The following is an 8,922-nucleotide window of genomic DNA, read 5'->3' on the forward strand; positions in this document are numbered from 1 at the left end:
TGTGGTAATTACATCCATGACGACGCAGCAGCTTATGTCATGTGTCGTAGATTTAAAATTAAGGTTTAAAAGACTAAAATCAAATAATGCAAGGTAAAAACACAATAAATAACATAGAGCTTTCCTAAAAACAGTTTAAATGTTAATAAATAAAACAGAAAGCTTGTGTAGAAGGTCGGTTTCCTCCAGAAATGAGAGGACGTCCTCCTCCCACGATGCCCACTCCTCCTCCCAGCACCAAAGAGACTATAAGATCCGTCTCCCCCTCCCCCTCCCGACACCAGGAGAGGTGCTTACAATGAAGATCTCTGAGACTGGGGCATTCCGCCCGAAGGTGTCGAACAGTCAATGGGACCAGGCAGTTATCACAATGGGGAGAGGACGCCCTTTCATTAAAAAAACAAAAGACATGAGGTAGCCGTGCGCTATTTATTTAATTAATTTATTACACCCAAGGGGACAACAAACCTAGTAACAAGACCATGTGGTCATGCCCGAATTCAGAACAGTGATTTGAGCCTGGGATTTGAGCTTGGCTCAGGCGTGCGAATCTAAATTCCTCAATCCGAGATTTCCTGCAGTGGATTACCCATATTCAGAACATCGACTTGAACCCCGGATACGGTAATCTGTTGCATTATATTCAGTTACCAGTAAGGATTCGAACACTGAAATTCCAGCCAATCACGTTTCAGTTGCACCACGACAGCCAATCATCATCGAGAGTTATGTTTACAAGATTATGGAAGCAGCTATGACTCGACGAGTTTTTACGGAGGAGAAATCTCTCCTTGCAAGCTTAGTCAGCGAAAACAGTATAATAGAAAGTAAGAGGATAGATGCAGCAGCATCAATTATCAGAAGCAATCATCAGCTGATGAATGGGAGGTAGAGGTGAACCATAGCGAACAGGTCTGTCAAGTGGATGCTCCATATCAAGGAAAATATCAAGGAAATCTCCCTTGCTGAACCTATATCTTTTTTTTAAATTGCGTGTTCATTATAAAAATTGAAAGGATTCTGCCTATCTACCATCAGTCTTCTCTCTACAAAATTTCCAATTTGATGATATCGCCAAAATCCCCGCTCTGTCAAAATTCATGTTGACTTGCTTGAAGGATCGACCGCTAAACCTGCCTCCAGTGTGGATTAACGCGAGGATCGACAATTCCGATCTCAAACCCGGTTTGAATCTTTGTGTTGGCTCAAGTCAGCGTTCTGAATACCAACAATCTTCAATCTTTGGTCGATCCTTGGTTTAAACCTGCATGCGGTTTCAAAATACTGTTCTGAATTCGGGCCAGTCTCCAGGGGTAAAGGTTTCGTGTTGTTCACGTCGCCGGGAAAGGCAAACTGGGGCAGATCTTGTGAGCAGGTCTACTATATAGTTAACCATTTCTTGCAGAATTGTCAATTGTTTTACTTGTACTAATCTTAAGCTTTAATCTACCTTGCAGTAGATTTTTTGGGGGGAGCTGTGAAAGGGCTGTAACGAGCAGGTAGGTTGTCCCACTCTCGTTCGCATGTTCACGGCCCCACTCTGCAGGGAGAACGGGGAGACGGATGTAAGAAGGCCACTGCTGCCTCGTCGCCCGGCAGACGCCTCGTCGCCCGGCAGACGCAACCCAGCGTTCACCACAGCTATTACTTCACCCTGCTGTTCTATTCCTTCTCTGGTTGTGTACTCATCGGAGGTTCCTGGGGCTCGTGGGGTGATTCCCCGGTCCTTCACTATTCGACTGTCAACTCCGGTCACCTACTCCAGCTACTGCCACGTGATCACCACGCCCTATCCACCGTCCGTGCCCTGGTATGTCTCTTGTGTAGCAAGACATCGGCCACCAACACCGGCTCCAAGTGAGGAAGCTGCATTGGACCTTCCCCCTGAGAGCGGACGCCTGAGAGTTTTGTAGGCGAGCCCGACTGCTTCACTCGGACCTCGCCCTGATGAGGGGCGGATCGCCACTTTACCAGAACATTCTACAGTGCTGGTTAGAAAGAAGATTCATCTACAGCCTTAGGAAATAACTGTACTTTGTTTTATTGATTATGCTCTGTTTCAGTAATTGTTTGACTCCAGTGCTATTTATTTAATGTTTGTGGGAGTGGTGACAGAGGTAACACTTTTGTGATTATTTCTTAGTAAAGAGATGTCCTCTCTCCCGGTTGTTTATTACCCCTTGGAAACCCGTGGTTCTTATCTTTCCTTTGATAAGGGATTTTTATCATACAGGCCAGGCCTTGACACTCTATACTGTTACTTTAAAAGTTTCCTATATTCAATGATCTCAGTCTTGTATGTTTTCCCTAAATACTTTATAGAGCCTTACAGTATAGTCATGTTTCACATTATCTTCGTGTGTAAACAAAGTTTAAAGTTTAAGAATGATTCTGATAATATCTAATTTTCTTACTTCTTACTGAAAGCTTATAATTTAAGTAATATTCTAGAGAGTTTATCAACAGTACTTGTTCATAATAGGATGTTTATCTGGGATAATATTAGCTGTTAGGAAAAATTATATAGATTATTTAGATTAGCAAAAAAATAAATAAAAAAATCCTAATGATGGCCGGAAGCCATTTGAATATTTATTACTGTCACCTGTGATAAAACCTAATGAAATTATTTTCATCCTCAAAGTTCCGTGTGCAACCGCTCATGTGGATGTACATGTTGCCAATTATTAAAATTTTATTGACATTTGAATATAAATTAAAATTTCCGTTATTCGGTAATGCTATAATCATGAACTCCACTTTATCCAGGTTATTTTATACATCTGGGCTAAAAATTATTATGAATAGATAGTTTTATTAACATATACTGTATAAGGCATACTTCCAACTGGGTTTATTCATAAAATCAAATCCACAAAAATGGGAAAAGGAAGAAGAAAATCAGAATGGTTTAGTGGCAACTGTAGCAACACAGACTCTCACTCTGTCTACTGATAAAAACATTCAGAAAACACATCACTTCCACTGAGATACACTTCGTCGTTTTGTAATCACTTCAGAGGCTTACTTTGTTTAAACTTGTCTTCTATAGGTGCTTCAAGGGGCTCTACTACACCATTACCTTGTTATTCAGATAACTTTATACTGCTTGATTTATTATTTGTGTCCTTAGGTTATAAAAATTATAGAAATTTAATAAAAAAGAGGACAAAATATAACCTCACTTGCTTGGGTATCGTGTCTGTGAAATAATACCAATAAATATTTAAATCATTCGTTCTTATGAACTTTCCTCTATTTTCACGAAGAGGATAAAAGGAGTACATGAGATCTCCAAAGTTAGTAGTGAAATTATCTGAGAAAATGAAGTCACAATATTCATTGGTAACAGTTCCCTGACATTAAAGATTTAGTGCATCATACTTTTAATTAAGTGGTGGAATAATTGATATGCCTTTATAAAAAAGTTACATGTAAATACCCAAACAATTTAATCTATTGCTTTCGTAACTTGTGTTCTTCATTAAGAATGAATACTATTCACAAGGAAAAAGGCAATACTGTAATGTAATCAACTTACCATGTAGCGGTAGGTCCACCAGTAGATCAACAGGTACGTGATTGTTCAGAACATCAATTATTTTATAATGTGAAAGGAAAACTTAATAATACAAATAGATTTATTGAACCCATAGTTTGGAAAGAAAATGTACAAGTAATGGGTCCCGATAGTTTCCAGTGCATAGATGACTGATGATTAGTTTATAATCACTGGGGATAGTTAACAATGACCATGGCAGACTCATGTTAATGGAACATACGGTAGTATATTTTCAATTTCATGAAATCTGATTAGGAAACACACTTTAGGACTCTTTCTGAAATCGCGGCCACTACTGAATAACCTTCATCTTTCAGCAGTGCTCCAACTCCTAGACCCATTAATGAGACTCGGATTTTGAAATAAGAGCTTTGGTTAACAAACCAGAATCATGTAGACGATCTTTTACTACCTCTAGCTGACACCTGAAGATTACATTTAATATAGGTCAGTGGTTCACATACATTAGACGTCATATTCTAAATGAAGACAAATCAGTGTGGGCTAGCAAATTTGGGATGAACAACAAGAATGTCCTCAAGCACCCCCGATTCAATGTAGTGATTACAAAGGTCAACCACGGAAAAAATCAGAGAGGGAGACGGAGTCAAAAAAACAACTGTATAACGACACAATTCCTACAATATGTAATGGTCCGATCACAGCTGTCCGATCCGGCTCTTGAAGGCACCTAACCTAACCTAACCTAACCTAACGTCAGCGTTATATTTATATTTATTATGCATGTATAAAAAATAAACGAATAACTAAATAAATAATATACAAATTTATAATACACCATACACATTTTTGGAAAAAAATTAATATATTTTTTTAAAGACACCAGACTAAACCTGACGTAATCGACACAAGTCAGAAACAAGGATTTAGGGGGAGGGGGGAAGAGTCACTCAACGAAAGAAATGCCATTTGCTGTTTACAATATTCATAGTCTTGGAATGACAATGATATTGCTAGATAATGGCTTGTAAAAGTATTAGGCATATGCTACAGTACTAATTCACACCATCAGACGGATGGTTCGTAAGATTAATTACCATCACCTTCAATTGAACAACGCCATTATTAAATACAGACACAGACTGACACACACACACACACATGCGCACACACACACACTCCACATGCGCACACGCACAAACAGGGAAGTAAAACAGTAGTTTGTGTTGCAAGAATTCAGCGTCTTTAGAAAGAAGTTTTGTTTAGAATGGGTTAGATTAAACGTTTGAAGACAATATTAGTATAAATTAATGATAAACAGGCAACCTCATAAACAGCCTGCACACAGCTGTGCCCGATGCATGATGTTCTTTAACATGCTTACCGATTTTTACTTATGTTTATTTATCTAAATATAAATTCATATAGGTTGGCTCATTGCTCTATCCATTTTAAAATCAAATTAACAGTATATACCAGCAGAAAGGCAAAATATAATGCGAAACAACAAAGCCCAACCATTAATTAAGCAACGGAGAACTAAGTAACCAATCACCGATCACGTTTACATTCATTCATAATTTTTTACTACGTAGTATAGTAAACAAACGGCCTTGAGTTGCCAGCTGTCTCCAGCAGTGTTCGAAGAATCTTGAACGTGACTGTACATGTGTAACTAATGACTCAATGTCAGAGTTACTGTAGTCATGATAATACAGTACTTTTGAGTAAATTATATGAAACAAGTTCCTTAACAAACATAGTAGAATTGTCTATAGTGATTGAATACGTGAGAGCTTCTGAATCATGCTTCGATACTCCCTGGGTTCACACATCATCGAGAGAGAGGATTGATAACACTTACTGTATGAGGTAAAAGTGTGAACAACTAGTCCTTGTAGGTGTGTACTTGTTCAATGCCATGCCCTCAGGCTCAACGGGATCTGACACTGGAAGTGTAAGATGAACTTTCTTTTAGTGTATGAGATGATAAGTCCGAGGGCTTAGCAAGTTCGGTTGAACGTGGAATGTGGTATATTGTTCATGTTGCATGGAAGTCATTTGGAGAAGATCGTCAGCGTAGCTGTTGATGTGTACGTCGAGATGGCAGACAGAGTTTGTGAAAAGGTTAAGGAGAGAGGGGCTAAGGACGCCGCCTTGATATTGATATTGAGTTACCCGCAGAGCAAGGGCCCTGACCAGGGTCCTGACCGTAGAGTACTAGCCATGGAAACAGATACGGGCCTGTCGATGAGAGGTAGTAAGCAGTCCACGTGAAGAATTTGCCATTCACGTCCATGTGAGTGAGACCTTTATCAAATGCACCCTTGAAGTTGACGAAGAACGAGGCTTTGACTGGGGGTGTTCGCCATGTAGTGAGCGATGCAGTGATCGAAATCCATTTAGATTGGGGTGCAGGTAGAGTTTTAATTTTCGAATGTATGCAGTAGCGAATCATGCATTCCATCATCTTGGATAAGCAGGAGATGACGGTGATTGGGCGATATTTCTAGTGTTTTCCTTGTTTGGGGACAAGGATGGTGTTGGCAGTCTTCCATGCAAGAGGCAGCTGTCCACTAGCATAGGACAGGTTAAGCAGACAGAGGATAGGATTACCAAGGGTGGCAAGAGGGGCATTTAACATAGCATATGTGAGGCCATCGTCGCCAGAAGCGGTGGACCGGTCGCCCTTTTTAGCATTTGGTGGTTCACACCGAATGAAAGACATATCAGTGTCTGTGGGATGGCGTGTGGGCGGTGAGGGTCGGACAGGAGAGCAACGTAATCACGATTCCCTCCCACGATATGGGTGGGTGACCGGTACAGGTGAATATGATAAGAAGTGTGGGAACTTCAACAGGAACACACACACCTGACAGCCTGTCTCGTAATGAGGATAGGTGGAGGTTAGAGTATCTCTCTTGCTCTCTCACAGCAATAGTGAAGAAACACACAATACAGTTCAGGCGCAAATAGTACTAATACACCACCGAAGATTAAGCTATTTATATATTTCATAAAGAGTCGCAAAGGAACCAATTGGTGGACTAGTTTTGGTGCTGGACGACAGAAGACAGGGGTTGGTGGGTCCCTACCCGAGAGGTAAAATTGAGTGGGCTACCAGCTACCTCACCGTCATATTATCGTGTTAAATAAATAATCCTCCTCATTCCTATTTTGATATCTCATATCGGTTCTGAGTAAATATTTGTAGAAGATGCCCTCACCCCACACTCCATTATATAGGCCTACCACTATACGCACTTATATTTACAGTAATTTGTTGCCTTCTACAGTTTATATATATTATGCTCCACCCCCCCCCCCGTCTGTTTAACTGCTGCTATGATTTTTGGTTCTTAGTTAGTACCTATATCTTCCCAAAACCATCTGATAGACCCGCGATATCTGGTTGCGGGTACCCGATAATGGGAAGCAAAGATGGCCGCCATGTGTCGTCGATGATATGTAAGAAAAATTTAGCTTTTGATCCAGTTGGCCTGCAGACATCTTTAAGGGATAAATTCCATTAATTTGGGGATGAGAAACACTGATGTGGATGTCCTGACTACCCAACAGGTCCCTCAGCATCCAGAGCTGACCCACCTAAGCTATTCTCCAGCCCTGCCATCAGGCAGATGAAAAATAACAAAGCCTTAGGACCTGATGGAATTCCAGCCGCGGTGTATAAAGCAGGAGGACCTCTGCTTACCAACAGTCTCCACTCTCTCCTGGAGAATATATGGGAAAAGGAGGAAATTCCCCAATGTTCCTAAAGACGCCTCCGCCGTCAATATTTATAAGAACAAGGGAGAGCGGCCAGGCTGTGGTATTGTGGCACCTACAATGGGATCTCGCTGTTGTCTGTAGCTAGCAAGATTATTGCCCACAATCTCAATGTGGCTTTAGACCTTCACATGGCACCACTGACATGATCTTTGCTGCCCCCCAGATACAGGAAAGATGCAGAGAACAGCGTCTTAACCTCTACAATGTTTTCATCGACCTAACCAAGGCCTTCGACTAGGTTAACAGGGAAGCCCTCTGGTGTACCCTCAGCCGTTTTGGCTACCCCCCAAAATTCATCGTCATTGTGAGGCAGCTCCACGATGGCATGACCGACAGTGTCCTGCACTATGGCATGACCGACAGTGTCCTGCACAATGGCACCCAGTCTGAGTTCTTCCCCATCCAAACGGGAGTTAAACAAGGGTGGGGACTGGTACAAACTCTCTTTTCCATTTTCTTGGCTGCCTTCCCTACTCGTGTCAGTGCCAATTTCGCCGGCGGGGTGGACATCAATTACAGGATGAAGGGTCCTTTCAACATAAGACGACTCCAAGCTAAAACAAAAGTGTCGGCAGCTTCCATTACTGAACTTCAGTATGCAAACGACCTCACTTTTGTTGCTCACACTGAACCCGACCGACAGGAGATCCTGAACACCTATGCAGATGTGTATGTACATTTTGGCCTTGAGGTGACTGTACTTAAGACTCAGATTCTCTTTCAACCTGCCCCTGGTTCAGACACACCTCCACCATCCATCCATCTTAACAGTACTACCCTCTCTAATGTTACCCAATTTCTGTATCTCGGCTCCCACCTTTTCACCAACGCGGACATCGTTGAAGAGATTCAGCATCGGTTCAGATGTGCATTTAAAGCCTTTGGCAGACTCCGAAACCATGTCTTCAGCTGTAAGGAGCTGAAATTATCGAGAAAGTTACACGTATATCGAGCAGTGGTCCTCCCCACCCTGCTATATGGCAGCGAGACATGGGCAAAATACAGGAGGCACCTCAAGGCACTTGAAAACATTCACCAACCTAGTTTACATTCCATCCTCCGAATTCGCTGGGAAGATAAAAGAACAAATTTCAGTAATCTTGTTGATCCCAACTGTAGGAGCATCGAGGCTACCATTATCCATGAACAACTACGCTGGACTGGCCATATTACCCGCATGGACGACAGTAGACTGCCAAAGCAGCTAATTTACAGTCACCTAACGAACAGTAAACGTAATGCCAGCGGGCAACTGAAAAGGTATAAGGACAGTCTTAAGACAAATCTGACCCCCTCACCTGGGAGACGATTACTCCTCAACGTAACGCTTGAAGGAACACCACACGAGAAGGAGTTAATACTTTCGAGTTAACCCGACTCCAAACTGAGGCAGACAAGCGCCAACGCCGGAAAGACGCTGCCACCGCCCCTACCACACTCATTGTCGCCCTCCATATTTGCAACATCTGTGAGCCACTCTTCCGGTCCCGTATCGGCCCCTAGTCACCTCAAAACTCACCAATAAAGGTGACATCCCTAATAACTCATTTCATTGTATCATAGCTGGATGATCGTCATACTGGATCCGAGTGACAGCAAAGTAGTAATGA

Source organism: Homarus americanus, unplaced genomic scaffold (genome assembly GCF_018991925.1).
Source record: "Homarus americanus isolate GMGI-L3 unplaced genomic scaffold, GMGI_Hamer_2.0 scaffold16894, whole genome shotgun sequence".
Classification (NCBI taxonomy): domain Eukaryota; kingdom Metazoa; phylum Arthropoda; class Malacostraca; order Decapoda; family Nephropidae; genus Homarus; species Homarus americanus.